The sequence below is a fragment of the Phyllobates terribilis genome, unplaced genomic scaffold, assembly GCF_046119375.1.
Source record: "Phyllobates terribilis strain yellow unplaced genomic scaffold, ASM4611937v1 Scaffold_5__5_contigs__length_657084704, whole genome shotgun sequence".
Classification (NCBI taxonomy): domain Eukaryota; kingdom Metazoa; phylum Chordata; class Amphibia; order Anura; family Dendrobatidae; genus Phyllobates; species Phyllobates terribilis.
In genome coordinates, this window is record NW_027362765.1 from 283,670,181 (window position 1) to 283,688,042 (window position 17,862).

Sequence of the window (17,862 nt, forward strand, 5' to 3'; positions counted from 1 at the left end):
CGAAGTCGATCGCAGCATTGCGGGGGCAAGGGGAGGTGATCGCAGATACTCACCTCCTCTTCCGGCTTCCAGCGCTGTCTGCAAAGGCTTCCCGGGTGTTGCCAGGCAGCAGGAAGATTGTTTGGACATGCACAGTGCATCTGCAAACAATCTTCTCCCCGTCCAGCGCTGACAGCCTGCATGACACAGGGATGGTGCTGCATTCCTGTGCCATGCAGGCGATCAGAGAAAAAAAAATGAAAGTCCCAGAGTGGGACAGAGTAAAAAGGTGTAAAAACACCCAGAAAGTGAAAAAAAAAAAAAAAAAAATCCACCAAAAATAAAAATATAATGTACCCATCAATAAATATTATTATAAAAAAAGACAAAAAAAACAATAAAAGTACACATATTTGGTATCTCCGCGTCCGGAACAACCTGACCTATAAAACTGTCCCACTAGTTAACCCCTTCAGTGAACACGGTAAAAAAAAAAAAACGAAGCAAAAAACAATGCTTTATCACCATACCGCCAAACAAAAAATGGAATAACACGCGATCAAAAAGACAAATATAAATAAAAATGGTACTGCTGAAAACGTCATCTTGTCCCGCAAAAAACAAGCCAACATAAAGCTCCATCAGCTGAAAAATAAAAAAGTTATAGCTCTCAGAATAAAGCTATGCTAAAAAATATTTTTTTCTATAAAATTGCTTTTATTATGTAAAAGTGCAAAACATAGAAAACCGATATAAATGTGGTACCGCTGTAAATGTACTGACCCGAAGAATAAAGCTACCTTATCAATTTTACCACACGTGGAACAGAATTAAAAAAAACAAAAAAAACACAATTCCTGAATTGTTGGTTTTTGTTTATTCTGCCTCCCAAAAATCGGAATAGAAAGCGATCAAAAAATGTCACGTGCCTGAAAATGGCACCAATAACAACGTCAACTCATCCCGCAAAAAACAAGCCGTCACATGACTGTCTGCCAAAATCTGGAAAAATTATAGCTCTCAAAATAAAATAAACTAAATTTTACAAAAAATGCGTCTGTTAGTGTGTGACAGCTGTCAGTCATAAAAACCCCATATGATTCTGGTACTGCTGTAATCACATTGACCCGAAGAATAAAGTCGTCTAATCACTTATACCGCACGAGGAACGGCGTAAAAAATAAACTCTTGGGTGAGGATTGGGCTAGGGTTAGGGCTGGGTTTGGGGTTAGGGTTGTGCTAGGGTTAGGGTTGTGCTAGGGTTAGGGTTGTGCTAGGGTTAGGGTTGGGGTTGGGGTTAGGGTTGGGGTTAGGGTTGTGATGGGGTTGGGATTTTTTTCAAAAGAAAAAAAGATGACGATATGGCCACTAGTGTTGAGCGCAAGTGCTCGCTACTTGAGTTTGCATCGGGTGCTCTGGTATGCACTGAGTATCGTGGGTATTTGAGTGACATGCTCGAGTCTCTGCCCCATAGGCTTCGCGGCCAAAAAAACTTTACAGGAATTGCCTGCCATGCACGAGCGATCCCCGCATGTTTTTTTTTGGGTGTCTAATAACCGTGAAACATGAGAAGCAGGGACTCGAGCATGTCACTCGAGCACACGCTGTACATGGTGCATACCTGAGTACCCGATGCAAACTCAAGTAGCGAGCACTTGCGCTCAAGACTAATGACAACTTATTCAATATGATGACCTAATGTAAACAAATTCTGTGTCGTACCTCTGGGTTCAAAATGTTCACTATACACCTTAATAAAATCCTTGAGGGGTATAGTTTCCAAAATGGGGTCACTTGTGGGGGAGCTCCACTGTTTAGGCACATCACGGGCTCTCCAAACGCAACATGGTGTCCGCTAACAAATTGAATGGAAAATCGGCTCAAATTGTTAGCAGGCGCCATGTTGCGTTTGGAGAGCCCCTGCGTGCCCAAACATTGGAGCTCCCCCACAAGTGACCCCATTTTGGAAACTAGACCCCCCAAGGCACCTATCTAGATGCAAAGTGAGCACTTGGAACCCCCATGTGCTTCACAAATTGATTTGTAAAAATGAAAAAGTGTTTTTTTTTTCACTTTTTCATTTTTACGAATCAATTTGTGAAGCACCTGGGGGTTCCAAGTGCTCACTATGCATCTAGATAGGTGCCTTGGGGGGTCTAGTTTCCAAAATGGGGTCACTTGTGGGGGAGCTCCACTGTTTAGGTACATCAGGGGCTCTCCAAACGCAACATGGTGTCCGCTAACAATTTGAGCCGACAATTTGTTAGCGGATACCATGTTGCATTTGAAGAGTCCCTGTGTGCCCAAACATTGGAGCTCCCCCACAAGTGACCCCATTTTGGAAACTAGACCCCCCAAGGCACCTATCTAGATGCATAGTGAGCACTTGGAACCCCCAGGTGCTTCACAAATTGATTCATAAAAATGAAAAAGTGTTTTTTTTTTTACTTTTTCATTTTTATGAATCAATTTGTGAAGCACCTGGGGGTTCCAAGTGCTCACCATGCATCTAGATAGGTGCCTTGGGGGGGTCTAGTTTCCAAAATGGGGTCACTTGTGGGGGAGCTCCAATGTTTGGGCACACAGGGGCTCTCCAAACGCAACATGGTGTCCGCTAACAATTTGAGCCGACAATTTGTTAGCGGACACCATGTTGCATTTGAAGAGTCCCTGTGTGCCCAAACATTGGAGCTCCCCCACAAGTGACCCCATTTTGGAAACTAGACCCCCCAAGGCACCTATCTAGATGCATAGTGAGCACTTGGAACCCCCAGGTGCTTCACAAATTGATTCATAAAAATGAAAAATTGTTTTTTTTTCACTTTTTCATTTTTACGAATCAATTTGTGAAGCACCTGGGGGTTCCAAGTGCTCACTATGCATCTAGATAGGTGCCTTGGGGGGTCTAGTTTCCAAAATGGGGTCACTTGTGGGGGAGCTCCAATGTTTGTGCACACAGGGGCTCTCCAAACGCAACATGGTGTCCGCTAACAATTTGAGCCGATTTTATATTCAATTTGTTAGCGGATACCATGTTGCATTTGGAGAGTCCCTGTGTGCCCAAACATTGCAGCTCCCCCACAAGTGACCCCATTTTGGAAACTAGAACCCCCAAGGCACCTATCTAGATGCATAGTGAGCACTTGGAACCCCTAGGTGCTTCACAAATTGATTCGTAAAAATGACAAAGTGAAAAAAAAAACACTTTTTCATTTTTACGAATCAATTTGTGAAGCACCTGGGGGTTCCAAGTGCTCACTATGTATCTATATAGGTGCCTTGGGGGGTCTAGTTTCCAAAATGGGGTCACTTGTGGGGGAGCTCCAATGTTTGGGCACACAGGGGCTCTCCAAACACAACATGGCGTCCGCTAATTATTCAAGCAAATTTTACAAATAGTCAAATGGCGCTCCTTCCCTTCCGAGCCCTGCCGTGCGCCCAAACAGTGTTTTTTCGCCACATATTGGGTATCTGCGTGCCCAGGGGAAATTGCACAACAAATTTTGGGGTCCATTTTTTCTTGTTACCCCTGTGAAAATAAAAAAAATTGGGTCTAAAGTAACATTTTTGTGAAAAAAGTTAAATGTTCATTTTTTTCTTCCACATTCAAAAAATTCTTGTGAAGCACCTGAAGGGTTAATAAAGTTCTTGAATGTGGTTTTGAGCACCTTGAGGGGTGCAGTTTTTAGAATGGTGTCACTTTTGGGTATTTTCTGTCATAAAGACCTCTCAAAGTCACTTCAAATGTGATGTGGTCCCTAAAAAAATGGTTTTGTAAATTTTGTTGGAAAAATGAGAAATCGCTGGTCAACTTTTAACCCTTATAGCTCCCTAATAAAAAAAAATTTTGGTTCCAAAATTGTGCTGATGTAAAGTAGACATGTGGGAAATGTTATTTATTAACTCTTTTGTGTGACATATCTCTCGGATTTAAAGGCATAAAAATTCAAATTTTGAAAATTGCTAAATTTTCTAAATTTTCGCCAAATTTCCGTTTTTTTCACAAATAAACGCAAGTGATATCGAAGAAATTTTACCACAATCGTGAAGTACAATATGTCACGAAAAAATAGTCTCAGAATCAGGGGGATCCGTTGAAGCATTCCAGAGTAATTACCTCATAAAGTGACAGTGGTCAGAGTTCTAAAAATTGGCCTGGTCATTAACGTGCAAACCACCCTCGGGGCTTAAGGGGTTAATCTCATTTATTCTAGACTTCAGTTTAAAGTGTTTAACCTTAGCAGCAAATAATTTAGACGGTCTATCTGCGGAGAAGTAGTATTTAGATTTGGTTGTTTTGTACCATTTAGTCATATTCACTTGTTAACATTGATTTGAGATTCATTCTAAGTTGGAGGATCTTAGCAGAATAGTCTAGGGAGGGGTTGGAAACTTGTTTTTGTTCCAAACTATGTATATCGTTGACCAAATTTTTTGTTTTGTCTCTATTAGTTTTAGCTAGTTGTGAATTTAATTGAATAAGCTTTCCTCTGAGTACTGCCTTGAAAGCAGACCATAAAGTAAATATTTATATGTTATCAATATCATTGTCTTTAAAATAGTTTTGGATAGTGCTTTCATAGTTCCAATTTTGGAAACTGCACCATTCTAGGAATTTATCTCGGATTGTAGTGAATTTGGACCCAACAAGATATATTTTTATTCGTCCATGAAAATGAAAAAAATATATTATTTTAAAAAATAGTTAGTTTTTTTACCCCCAAGAACAAGAAAAATGCACCCCACAATTTGTATTTTTTTCTGAGTGCGGCAATACGCTTTTTGTGCCATTAACTGTTTCAGCCCACAGCAGTGCTCTGAACTGAAGGAGCAATTTTGGGCTTTTCAAACACAATTTCTTCTAGAATAAGTTAGGGTGCTCTCACCTCTGCATATAAAGTCAGTGAGTGCAATGTGAGAAAAAAATCGAATTGTACTTGCAGCAATGTTATTCAATTAGGCAAGGTTCATCAGCGAGTTTTTTCTTACCTGGAATTGGGGTGAGGAAAAATTTGGCCACGTAAAACAACCGAGACTCACCAATGGAAGTCAATGGGTGCGAGAAAAAAATGTGATTTTTACACACCCATCTCATAGGAAACCTGATATTTCATCAGCAGCGTACAGTAAATTCACAGTGTGAACAGTCAGAATAGAGCAGATAGAATCAATATATAGAATAGACAGATAGAAAGATGTCATTGAGATATAAAATCAGTGCAGAGCTTGTGTAGCTTATTGTACATGTATTTAGCTAATACTTAAATAAATAAAAGAAAAAAATGGTGTGTGGTCCCCCTTATTTTTCTTGACCAGCAGCTGAGGGAAATCCAACAGCTGGGGGCAGTTGTTTATAGTCTGGAAGGGGGATAATAAATATGGAGCTTTCCAGGATATCAATATCAGCTGTCTACTTAGCCTTTACTGGTTATTAACAAGGAGGGACCCCCCCAAAAAATGATGTAGGGTCCCCCTATTTTTAATAACCAGCAAAGGCTAAGTAGACAGCTGCGGGCTGATATTAATAGGCAGGAAAGGGGCCATGGATATTTGCCCCCTGCCAGACTAATAACATCAGCCCTCAGCCGCCCCAGAAATGGCGCATCCATTAGATACACCAATACTGATGCTTAGCCTCCGCTCTTCCCACTTGCTCTGGTGCATTGCTAAGTGGGGTAAAGGTTTCAGGGTTGATGTCAGCTGTTTAATGTTCACTGACATCAAGCCCAGGAGTTAGTAATTGAGAGACTTCTACGAGGTGTAATAGAGAGGCATCTGTGACAATAAGTGTAATTCTTCTTATTTCTGCATAATTTTTGTGGAATAATTGGCAGAAAAGCCTACCATAAATTTCCTGCAATTTGTGACACATGGCATTTCAAGTCTTTGAATAAGTGATAATTCTGAGAACTGGGCTCTAAAATGCACACCACTTGTGCATCTTTTTTTATACTTTTTTTTTACACATTTTTCTTTTACATTTTTTTATACCTCTGCTGGGATTTCATAGGAGTACAGCGATGGAAGCTATGAGGGCTATTGTTAACCATCTCTCCACCCCCCTGCTACAATGTAATTGCATCTTAACCCTGTGTGTTGCAGCTGGTGAGAGTGATGAGCTGAAGGAAGAAGCCTTCTACCTCTTACCACTGAGATACTATGGTCGCTATTGACTGCAACATCTAAGGTGTTAAACTGTGGGGATCAGCATTCTGACTTACAGTCATGGTCGAAAGTGTTGGCACCCTTGAAATTGTTTTAGAAAATTAAGTATTTCTCCAAGAAAATTGTTGCAATTACACATGTTTTGTTATACACATTTATTTCCTTTGTGTGTGTTGGAACCACACAAGAAAAACTGAGAAAACAAGGCACATTGGACATTTCACACAAAACCCCAAAATAGGCGGGACAAAATTTTTGGAACCTTTCCAAAAAATAGGGAAAACAACTTTGTTTACAGCATGTGATGCTCGTTCAAACTCACCTGTGGCAAATAAAAGGTGTGGGCAATATGAAAATCACACCTAAACCTGATGAAAAGGGGAGAAGTTGACTCAGTCTTTGCATTGTCTGTTTGTGTGTGCCATGCTAAGCACGGAGAACAGAAAGAAGAGAAGAGAACTATCTGAGTACTTGATAACCAAAATTGTTGAACAATATCAACAATATCAAGAATACAACTCCATCTCCAGAGACCTTGATGTTACTTTGTCCGTGGTGTGCAACATAATCAAGAAGTTTACAACCCATGGCAATATAGCTAATCTCCCTGGACGTGGACAGTAAAGAAAAATTGATGAAAGGTTGCAACGCAGGATAGTCCGGATGGTAGATAAGCAACCCCAATAAAGTTCCAGAGAAATTCGAGCTATCCTGCAGGCTAAGGTGCATCAGTGTCAGTGTGAACTATCCGTCGACAATTGAACATTTGACTAAAATGAAACACTATGGCAATAGAGCCAGGATAACCCCACTGCTGACACAGAGACATAAAAAAGCTAGACAGCAGTTTGCCAAAATGTATGTGAGTAAGCCAAAACCCTTTTGTGAAAGCTGCTTGTGGACAGATGAGATCAAGATAGAGCTTTTTGGTAAAGCACATCATTCTACTGTTTACTGAAAACGAAAGGAGGCCTACAAGGGAAAGAACACAGTACGTACAGTCAAATATGGTGGAGGTTCAAACATGTTTTGGGGTTGTTTTGCTGCCTCTGGCACTAGATTTCTTGACTGTGTGCAAGGCATAATTAAATCTGAAGATTACCAACAAATGTTGGGTTACAATGTAGTGCCCAGTATCAGAAAGCTTGGTTTGTATCCTAATTCATGATTCTTCCAACAGGACAATGACCCCAACATACTTAAAGAAGCACCCAGAAATGGATGGAAACAAAGCGCCATGGAGTTCTGAAGTGGCCAGCAATGAGTCTGAATCTAAATCCTATTGAACACCAGTGGAAAGATCTTAAAATTGCTGTTGGGAGAAGGCACCCTTCAAATATAAGAAACCTGGAGCAATTTGCAAAAGAAGAGTGGTCAAAAATTCCAGTTGAGAGGTGTAAGAAGCTTGCTGAGAGTTATAGGAAGTGCTTGATTGCAGTTATTTTTTCCAAAGGATGTGCAACCAAATATTAAGTGGAAGGTGCCAACAATTTTGTCTGGCCCATCTTTTGGGTTTTGTGTGAAATTATGTCTAACTTACCTTTTTTTTATCAGTATTTGTGTTGTTTCAACACACACAAAGAAAATAAACATGTGTGTAACAAAACATGTAATTACTAGAGATGAGCGGTGTTCGACTCGAACTGTTCGCCAATCTCAAATTCGAGCTGTTGTGGGCGGTGTTCGAGCCGTTCGACGAACCCGAACGATTTGCAAAAAATCCGGCTGTTCGAGGTTATGTTCGATAACTGTTCGTGCACCAAAATCGTAACTGGATTTTTTCACAGTAAAACTGTTAATCAATGTTAATAGACAGTTTCAGTGTAGAGTGGGCGGGGGGAGGGGCAGGGGATGGATCTCTGCAGAAATAATGCCGATCTCCATTTTTTTTTTCTTTCCCGCATTTACAGTGGGGAAGTATAGTCTGTCAGCCTATCAGCAGCGCACACACGCAACGAAGTGCTTTTTTTTCACACAAGAAAGGGCATGTGTCATTGGCTGTGTATGTCACATGTCCTTGCCCTATAAGACCCAGCCATTTTCCCCGTCGCTACCATTTTCTCACTGCTGCAGCTGAGTGTTAGACGGCAGCACTGCTGTGGTGGGCGCTATACTTTGTAACTGTGTGAATTGCAAGCGAATTTGCTTTTAAATAGACAGATAGGTTTAGGGAGTAGGGACTAGTTGTAATTGCAGCCCTTTTGAGGGCTAGGTTACAGCAGTTCCTAACACTTTTTGCCAGGCAGGTCTGTGCTAGTGCCGTGCAAGTGTTTTTCACAGCATTTGGCTAAATCTAGCTAAGCCAATCCTTTTGGGCCTCTAGCAGTGTGTGTTAGTCAGTGGAGTAGAGATGAGCGTTGTTCTACTCGAACTGTTCGCCAATCTCAAATTCGAGCTGTTTTGGGCGGTGTTCGAGCCGTTCCGCGAACACGAACAATTTGAGAAAAATTCGGCTGTTCGAGGTTATGTTCGATAACTGTTCGTGCACCAAAATCATAACTGGATTTTTTCTCAGTAATGATGAAAATTAATGTTAATACGCAGTTTGAGTGTACAGCGGGGTGGGGGGAGGGGCAGGGGATGGATCTCTGCAGGAACAATGAAGATCTCCATTTTTTTTTTCTCTTTCCCGCATTTACAGTGGGGAGGTGCAATCTGTCAGCCTATCAGCAGCGCACACACGGAGCAAAGTGCTTTTTTTCACACAAGCAAGGGCATGTGTCATTGGCAGTGTATGTCACATGTCCTTGCACTATAAGACCAAGCCATTTTCCCCGTCGCCACCATTTTCTCACTGCTGCAGCTGCGTGTTAGACGGCACCGCTGTTGCTGTGTGCGCTATACCTTGTTAATTTCAAGCCAATTTTCGCGCAAATCTACAGATAGCTTGGGAGTAGGTAATAGTTGTGATTGCAGTCCTTTTAAGGACTAGGTTACAGCATTTCCTACGACTTTTATCAGGCAGGTCTGTGCTCTTAAATAGATAGATTGTGGGAGTAAAGACTAATTGTAATTGGAGTCCTTTTCAGGACTAGGTTACATCAGTTCCTATCAGTTTTTGCCAGGCAGGTCTGTGCCAGTGCTGTGCAAGTTTTTTTCACAGCATTTGGCTGAATCTAGCAAAGCTAATCCTTTTTGGCCTATTGCAGAGTGTGTTAGTCAGTGGAGTAGCCTATCTGTGTTGCAAGATATACCACCTGTGTATAGAATACCAATTTTTTTACTGCACCTAGTGAAGTAAAATCTTTTGGGCATAGCATCATTCTATTAGTCCATCTATACTGACCTCCATCAGGTTGCAAATTGAATATAATTTTTTTCTGCATCTAGCTCTGAAAAAATATTGGGCTTCTAGCTGTGTGTGGGACTTGTTGTATTAGTCCATCTATACTGACCTCCATCAGGTTGCAAACTGCATATATTTTTGTCTTCATCTACCTCTGAAAAAATATTGGGCTTCTAGCTGTGTGTGGGACTTGTTCTATTAATCCATCTATACAGACCTCCATCAGGTTGCAAACTGAATATATTTTTTTCTGCATCTACCTCTGAAAAAATATTGGGCTTCTAGCTGTGTGTGGGACTTGTTGTATTAGTCCATCTATACTGACCTCCATCAGGTTGCAAACTGAATATATTTTTTTCTGCATCTACCTCTGAAAAAATATTGGGCTTCTAGCTGTGTGTGAGACTTGTTCTATTAATCCATCTATACAGACCTCCATCAGGTTGCAAACTGAATATATTTTTTTCTGCATCTACCTCTGAAAAAATATTGGGCTTCTAGCTGTGTGTGGGACTTGTTGTATTAGTCCATCTATACTGACCTCCATTAGGTTGCAAACTGAATATATTTTTTTCTGCATCTACCTCTGAAAAAATATTGGGCTTCTAGCTGTGTGTGGGACTTGTTCTATTAATCCATCTATACAGACCTCCATCAGGTTGCAAACTGAATATATTTTTTTCTGCATCTACCTCTGAAAAAATATTGGGCTTCTAGCTGTGTGTGGGACTTGTTGTATTAGTCCATCTATACTGACCTCCATCAGGTTGCAAACTGAATATATTTTTTTCTGCATCTACCTCTGAAAAAATATTTGGCCTTCTAGCAGTGTGTGGGACTTTCTCTATTAGTCCATCTATACTGACCTCCATCAGGTTGCAAATTAAAAATAATTTTTATCTGCATCTAGCTCTAAAAAAATATTTGGCCTTCTAGCAGTGTGTGGGACTTTCTCTATTAGTCCATCTATACTGACCTCCATCAGGTTGCAAATTGAATATAATTTTTTTCTGCATCTAACCCAGCCAATAGTTTTGGCCTAATACCACAGTTTGGCCACTCAGCTCTGCTCGGTTCCCATCCATTGTTTTTTTGTGCAAACAACTCCAGAGTTGTTAATTAGTTAACCACCAAAATGAGTGGAAAAAGGCCTGCTGCTGGTGGAAAGGGGAATAGGCGTGTTGGGAAGGGGAAAAAAGGTTGTGTCCGTGGGGTAGGTGTTAAAGCAACAGTAACATCTACAGAAGAAAGACCATCTTCCAGCCAAACTAAAATGTCTACTTCTTTTAGCGGACAATGTGATAAGATCCCTTTCTTACGGCCACGCCAATCGCTACAAATTCCAGATGAGGCACAAAAACAGCAGGTGCTTCAACGGATATCAAGTGCTCCTTTAAGTGGGCTCTCCTCCACATCAACTTCAACATCACAAATACTCCAGTCCTCAAAGGTGTCACCCCAATCGCACTTGCTTCCTCACAGCTCCCAAATCTCCAGCTGCCCGTCTGAGTATGAGGTAGAACAGATGGTTGAGTCTGCAGAGCTGTTTACTCATACTATAGCCTGGGAATCAGAGGTCGACTCCAGCGCTTCTGTGAATCCAGACGAGGAAATGATCTGCACTGATGCCCAGAATCTTTATGAGTCGGATCCAGGACCAGACGCAGAAGGTTCTGACCATAATGTAGACCCTCATTCCCAAACTGTAACTCCTGTTGGTGGAGACAATGAGGAAGACGATGATAAGACTCAAATACCTGATTGGAGCGACAACTTTAGTTTTTTGTCAGGGCAGGAACAGGTTGGCTCTGAGGACGACGGGTGTGATAACGCACAGGGTGATGATGATGAGGTTGGAGATCCCACTTACTGTCAACCCACAGTCAGCCAAGAGATGAGGTCAGCAGAGGAGGTGGAGGAAGATGCTAGTGACGATGAGGTCAGGTTGCGCCTTCCTGGACAGAGACGTAGTACTGGAAGCACGTCAACAACTGCATCCTCAAACACAACTCTGCCTCTCACCACAAGTCGTGGTGGCTCTTCAGGTCGCATGGGTGCTAAGCCTTGCATAGCCTGGGCATTTTTTCAGATCGATAAAGATGACCCAACTCGTGTTATCTGTAACATTTGTCAGCAAAAGCTAAGTAGAGGCCAAAAAATACATAGTTTGAGTACTTCATGCATGAACCGGCACATGGACATGAAGCATAAGTTGCAGTGGGAAGCTCAGTGTGCTACAATGCAGCCTAGCCGGCCGGGCCAACCACCGTCTGCCATATCTTGTGCATCCGCGGCCTCTTCATCCTCTGTGACTGGGGGGACAGCAGTCACACCTGTTTTGGGGCGCAGACCTGCCACCTCTTTACCCGCAACAGCCAGCGTGATTGGCAGGTCATCATTTTCTTTGGAGGTGGTAACACCAGCTGGTGTTGAGCGCTGTCCGACATCGATAGCACCACCTTTGGATCAAGGCAACCTAACATGTCCGCCTGCATCTTCCTCACAGACCGGCAGTTTGCCGGGGACACCCTTATCAACCCCGTCTAAGCACAATAGCCAGCCCTCGGTCCCTCAGATGTGGACAAGTAAAAGACCATTTCCTCCTAGCCATGAGAAAGCTAAGAGGTTGAATTTCACCATCTGCAAGTTCTTGGCTACAGAAATGCTGCCTTTCCGCCTGGTGGACACAGAGGATTTTCGAGACCTTATGTCCGTCGCAGTGCCCCAGTACCATATGCCCAGTCGGCACTACTTCTCAAAGAAAGGTGTGCCTGCGCTCCACCAGCATGTCGCACACAACATCACCGCTTCTTTGAGAAACTCTGTGTGTGACAGGGTGCATTTCACCACAGACACTTGGACGAGTAGGCATGGACAGGGGCGTTACATGTCGCTGACTGGGCACTGGGTAACTATGGTGACAGCAGGACAAGGGGCTGCTGTCCAAGTCTTGCCGTCCCCACGAGTTGTGCGTCAATCCTCTTTATGTCAAAGTTCCTCCACTGCTTCTGCCTCCTCAACCTCCTCTCGGTCTTCCACCTGCACCCAAAGCCTGTCTGGTCATGCCACAAGCTTTCTAACTGCGCAGAAGGGATCCTGCACACCTCCTTACTATGCTGGCAGTAGGGCTCAACGTCATCAGGCGGTTTTTACTTTGAAATGTCTGGGAAATGTGAGTCACACAGCTGAGGAGTTGTGGTCAGCTCTGGAGAACCAATTTCATGAATGGCTGTCTCCACTGGACCTGAAACCAGGGAAGGCCGTGTGCGACAATGCTGCAAACCTGGGTGCGGCCCTTCGCCGGGGCAATGTCACACACGTGCCTTGTATGGCTCACGTGTTGAACCTGGTTGTCCAGCAATTTTTAGCCCACTATCCCAGACTAGATGGCCTTCTGCAGAGGGCACGGTCGCTGTGTGCTCACTTTCGCCGTTTGCATCCCGCAGCTCAGCGACTTACATCTCTACAGAAGTTGTTGGGCCCACCACTTCACCGGCTAAAATGCGATGTGCCTACCCGGTGGAATTCAACTCTGCACATGTTGCAGCGACTGTGGCAGCACCGACAAGCCCTGGTGCAATATGTTCTGACGTATAGCCTGGGCCAACGAGATCCAGAGGTGGGGCAAATCACGCTGGAGGAGTGGTCTCAGATCAGGGACCTATGCACCCTTCTGCACAGTTTTGAAATGGCGACGAAGATGTTTAGTGCTGACGATGCCATTATCAGCATGACTATTCCGGTGATTTACATGCTGGAGCACATGTTAAACAGAATTCGGAGTCAGGTGGTGGCACAAGAGGAGGTGGAGGAAGTAGAGGAGGAGGAGTTGTATGCGGAAGGGCTAACATCTGCAAGGTCCAGACGGTCGGCAGCACCAAGGCGGCAGGCATGTGAGGGTGGGGGAGATGGTTTTACCAGGGCGCATGGTAGCAGCCAAACTAGTGAGGAAGGTGCAGGAGCCCAGGAAGAAGTGGAGGACGAACTGATGGAAGACTCATCAGATGAGGGAGACCTTGATCACATTTCTGTTGTGCGAGGTTGGGGGGAGAGGACAGAGGAAGGAAGCATGATTGTTACCTCGCCACCAACACAACAGGGACTTGGTGCTCCTGGATGCGCAACACACATGAGTGCCTTCTTGCTGCACTACCTGCAACATGACCCTCGAATTGTGAGAATTAGAAATAATCCTGACTACTGGGTTGCCACACTGTTAGATCCCCGGTACAAAAGTAAATTTGCAGAAATTATTACTGCCATAGAAAGGGATGCACACATGCAGGAGTATCAGCAGAGACTGTTGCAGAATCTTACATGTGCTTTTCCACAAAATACCAGTGGTGCACGTTGTGAATCTCACAGTTCCAACTTGCCAACCGTGGGACCGTCAAGTGTTCAGCACTCAAACCGTAACAGAACCACAGTATCTGCTGGTAACATCAATTTTGCGGAATCATTTCACCACTTTTTTAGCCCATCCTTTGCAAGGCCACAGGAGACAAGAAGTCTGACACATAGTCAACGCCTAGAGACGATGGTACAGGAGTATCTCCAAGTAAACATTGAAGCCACGACTGTGTCACTGGACCCTTGCTCTTTTTGGGCTTCCAATCTGGATAAATGGCCGGAGCTAGCCACTTACGCCTTGGAGATCTTGTCATGCCCCGCAGCCAGCGTTCTGTCTGAACGTGTGTTCAGCGCTGCTGGTGGTGTGCTGACAGATAAGCGCACGCGGCTCTTCACTGATAATGTAGACAGACTCACGTTCATAAAGATGAAAAAATCATGGATCCGAAACGACTTTTCTACCCCTGTGTCATCCTGGGGAGAGTAAAAGCTTGATGATTGGTTAAAATCACCCTACCAACCGTTTTAAGCTTTCAAATTACTAATCATGTTTATCTGTATCTTGGCTGGAAAATAATTTGGGCTTTGTAGCAGTGTGCAGCACTGATTCTATTAGGCCATCTATAATAAGCTCCACCAGATTTAAAATTACTAATCATGTTTATCTGTATCTTGACTGGAAAATAATTTGGGCTTTGTAGCAGTGTGCAGCTCTGATCCTATTAGGCCATCTATACTAAAGCTTCACCAGATTTAAAATTAATAATAATTTTTAGCTGCATCTAGCCCGGAAAATAATTTTGGGGCTCCGAGATGCGCAATACACATAAGTGCCTTCTTGCTGCACTACCTGCAGCATGACCCTCATATTGTCAGAATTCGAAGTAATCATGACTACTGGGTTGCCACACTCTTAGATCCCCCAAACTTTTCGATCAACCTTTTCATTTTAATAAAGACCAATAAAATGGTCATTTTTGAAATTATAAGCATTAGCAGGTTGTTAGAAACTGAAATCAAACAGTTTTCAACTCAAAACTTTATTCTAGGTAATCTTACATTTTCACATAGGACCCCTTGTTCGAAAGGAGCTTCTGAACTCTCTCGTCCATTGAATTTGTCAGGTTTTGGATGGTTTCTGCTTCAATTGTTTTGCATGAGGACAGAATACCCTCCCAGAGCTGTTGCTTAGATGTGAACTGCCTCCCGCCATCATAGACACTCCTTTTAATGATGCTCCAAAGGTTCTGAATGGGGTAGAGGTCAGGGGAGCATGGGGGTCACACCATAAGTTTGTCCCCTTTTATGCCCGTATCAGCCAGAGATGCAGATGTTTTATGTGCAGCATGAGATGGTGCATTATCATGCAGAAAAATGATCTTGCTGTGAAATACAAGGTTCTTCTTCTTGAACCATGGCAGGAAGTGCTGTTTGAGAAAATCCACATACATTATGGAGTTCATCTTTAGCGCCTTCAGGGATCCTAAAGGGGCCGACAATCTCTCTCCCCATGATTCCAGCCCAAAACATTACTCCACCTCCTCCTTGTTGGCGCTGTAGCCGTGTTTGCGTGGGGTGTCCATCAACCAGCCATCCTCCACTCCATCCATCTGGACCATCGAGTGCTGCACGGCACTCATCCGTGAACAAAACAGTTTTGAAATCAGTCTTCATGTAATGTTTGGCCCACTGGAGCCGTTTCTGCTTGTGTGAAGTGGATAGAGGAGGTCGACAGGATGGCGTATGCACAGCTGCAAACCTCTGAAGGACATTGCATCTTGTTGTTCGGGGGACGTTGGAGGCACAAGCAGCTTCAAAAACTTGTCTGCTGCTATGACAAGGCTTTTTTGCCGCTGCTCTTTCAACCTGACGTAATTGCCTGTAGGAAAGAGTCCTCAATTTGCCCTTATCAGCACGCACACGTGTGTACTGTGAATCAGCTACATACTTCTTGATTGCCAAGACACTTCATCCTGATCATCGCACAATGTTGATTGTAGTCATGCCTTGACCTAAACACTCCACAATTTGTTGCTTCTCAGCAGCCGACACATCCTTTTTCTTTCCCATTTTGGCAGAAAATGTAGGCTGCTTAATAATGTGAGAGGGCCTTCTTAAGTAGTCTTGCCTTTCATTGGACACACCTGCCAAACTAATTAGCACAGTTGTCTGCAATTGCTTACAGTGATATAAAGAGCCCTGACACACATCACCATCAATGAGTTTAACTAACAAACAAACAAATTCTTCCCTTATCACTCCTAAACACTTTTTGCATAATAATTTGGAACACAGTGTACATGTGCTTTTCCACAAAACACCAGTGGTTCACGTAGTGAATCTTACAGTTCTAACTTGCCAACCGTGGTCTGTATGGAGTTGTTCAATAAAGGGCCCAAAATTAAGATAACATAGATGGGAGAGGTCTCTATGAATAGGAATTCCTAAGTATTTGATACCCTGTGAGGGCCAGGCAAAGGGAAAGTTGGACTGGATGGAATCCTATATGGATTTGGGGAGGGAGACATCGAGGGCCTCAGACTTCGCTGCATTGATTTTAAAATTTGACCATGTAACAAAGTGATCTATTTCAGCCATAACAGCATGGATGGATATATGTGATTGAGTGATATATACTAGGACATCATCAGCAAATAGAGAGCTCTTGTACTCGGTGCCTCCCACCTCAATCCACCTAATATTGGGGTTATGGCGAATTGATGAGAGCAGGTGCTCCGTCACTAGGATGTATAAGAGAGGGGACAGAGAACATCCCTGCCTTGTCCCATTGGTGATTGTGAAAGGTGATGAAAATGTTCTGACGCGCCCCCTGGGCCTTGGGACACCCGGAGCCGGACCCTTTTTGGTGGATGCTGGTGGTTGTAGTCTCCGTGGCGGCAACCCGGTTCCGTGGCTCAGGGCGGTCAAACCAGTGGCGGAACTATTTATGTGGTTTTGATGTTTAAATGTCCGACTACGCCACCCGTGGATTGCGGTCAGAGTGAACCGCCGCTACAGGGCAGACCGCTGAGGCTGGTGTTGTGGGTGCAGCAGAGCGTAGCATAACTCCCCACGGGAGGAGTATAGCCTCAGGGCAGTGTATGCGGAGGATGGGGGTGATGGTGCAGGGCAGCAGCAGTAATGACAAGGAGTCAGTGATGCAGTCCAGGGCCTTTACTCACAGTTCTTATTATCCAGACCACGTCTGCAGGTAACGGCTGCCCACGTCGTACTGTGCTCACCAGGTGAGGGGCTCAGACAACTCCCAGATAACTTTGGAGTGCTTCACAGGACCCCCTTTGTGTGTCCTTTGTCTGGCCTTTCTTACCAACCCTTCTGTCCGGCTGCCTCGGGCCTCCTCTTGGTAAACTTGGCGCCAGTTTCCCTGACCCTATGTGGTGCCTTCCTAGCGGGTGTAGCGAGGGGCTGCGCCACATAAAATGTCACAGCCTCCTGTTTCTAGCTGAGGGTCGTTTCCTGCCTCCACTAGTTTCGGGGACCGGTCTCCCCCTTTGGCCTGACCCCTCCACGCAGGTGGATTCGGGCGTGCGGTGGCGACTTGCCCGTCCGCACCCCTGAGATCCCTTCGTTCCTCGTTCCTGGAGCCTTCTCCGCTCCTCTTCCTTCCTTCTCCCTCTTCCAGGCCTGGGCCTCTGTTACTAGGCCCGCCTCCAGAGCAGAGCTCATGCAGAGCCCCTGCTCCCTGCCACTTCTGCTCAGACTTCTCTGCACTGAACTAAGATGGTGCCCACCTTTTATACTCCCTTCTCAATGCACCCAGGAACTGCTTCCTCCCTGCTCCTGCACTACAGGGTTCCCCTTCCTCAGTGTTCCCTCCCCCCACTCCAGCCAGGGACAGGGACTGTCGTGCCCATCTCAGGGGCATATTGGTCGCCCTGCCCCACGGCAATGTGGTGTAATGCATGCAGGTGTCGGGTCCTGATCCACACTACATCCTTACCTGAGAGTGAGATATCACACCTCTGGGTGAGGTGCAATACCTCTGTAGCAACCGAGCCCTCAGGGTGCTACAGTTCCATTTATCTTCAGCCTAGGTGACGTATTGCGATACAGGGCTGTGA